This window comes from Elephantulus edwardii, unplaced genomic scaffold, assembly GCF_000299155.1.
Source record: "Elephantulus edwardii isolate Elephantulus edwardi_28Jun2011 unplaced genomic scaffold, EleEdw1.0 scaffold00334, whole genome shotgun sequence".
NCBI lineage: Eukaryota > Metazoa > Chordata > Mammalia > Macroscelidea > Macroscelididae > Elephantulus > Elephantulus edwardii.
The window spans coordinates 681079-682514 of NW_006400084.1; positions in this window are offsets into that span (position 1 = coordinate 681079).

The following is a 1436-nucleotide window of genomic DNA, read 5'->3' on the forward strand; positions in this document are numbered from 1 at the left end:
TTCAAGCAGAATTTAGAAGAGGCTGTGACACCAGGGACATCACTACTGATGTTAGATGGACCCTGGCTAAGGGTAAGGAATACCAGAAGAATGTCTATTTGTGCTGTATTAACTATCCAAAGGCATTTGATTGTGTAACAGGTTAAGGCTGACATTGAGAACAATGGGAGTCCCAGAGCATTTAATTGTGCTATTGTGAAACTTACACCTGGACCAGGAGGCTATTGTGCTAACAGAACAGAGGAACAATGCCTGGTTTAAAATCTCCTTACCTATTCAGTCTGAGCAAATTATCCTAGAAACTAGACTCTATGTAGAGAAATGTGGCATCAAGATTGAAGCAAGATTCATCAATAACCTGCATTATGCAATGGTACTTGCTGCAAGAGAGGAGGACTTGAAGCGCTTGTTGCAGAAAATCAAGGAATGCAACCTTCGGTATGGATTGCATCTCAACATCAAGAAAACAAAGATTCTTACCCCTGGACAGATAGGCAATATCATGATGGATGCAGAGGAGATTGAAACTGTCAACAGCTTCAACTTGCTTGAATACACAATTAACACCCTTGGTACCAGCAGTCAGGAAATAAGAAGACACATTGAACTGGGAATAATCTGCAGTTAGGGACTTTCCAGATTATGGAGGAGTAATGATGTCAGTTTGAAGACTAAATTGCATCTGACTCAGGCCGTAGTCTTTCCAATCACTTGCTATGTTGCTGAGAGCTGGACTATGAACAAAGATGACAAAAAAGAATTGACGCCTTTGAGCTGTGGTGTTGGAGAAGAGCTCTAAGCATGCCATAGAGAACCAGGAGAACAAACAAATATCTTGGAAAGGATGCAGCCAGAATACCTTGGAGACAAAAATGATGAGGTCCCTCTCATACTTTTGGCATGTTGCTAGGAGGTGCTATTCCTTGGAGAAGGACATGATGCTAGGAAAGGTGGAGTGTTGGTGAAAGAGAGGAAGACCCTCAACCAGATGAACTGATGTGGTGACTACCGCAGTGGGCTCTTGTGTGTCAGAAAAGTGTGAGGATGGCAGAGGATAGGACAGGGTTCAGATCTTTTATTCATAGGGTTGCTATGAGTTGTACTCAACTCGACGGCAACTAACTACAACAACATCAAGAAGACATAAAACTTTGGTCAGCACCTATGCACCAAATGGTAGATCCACAAAATATATGAAGCAATAGGTAACAGGCTTGAAAAAACAAATAGCACCACAATAGTGGTTGTGGTTATATATCGTCAAGTAAACATAGTGACCCTATGAACAACAGATCTGAACTCTCTCCTATCCTGTGCCATTCTCACACTTTCTAACAAATTCCAGCCTGTTGCAGCAAACATTATGTCAATCCACATGATTGAGGATCTTCCTCTTTTTCATGGACCTTCCACCATTTCATGCATAATATCCCTAC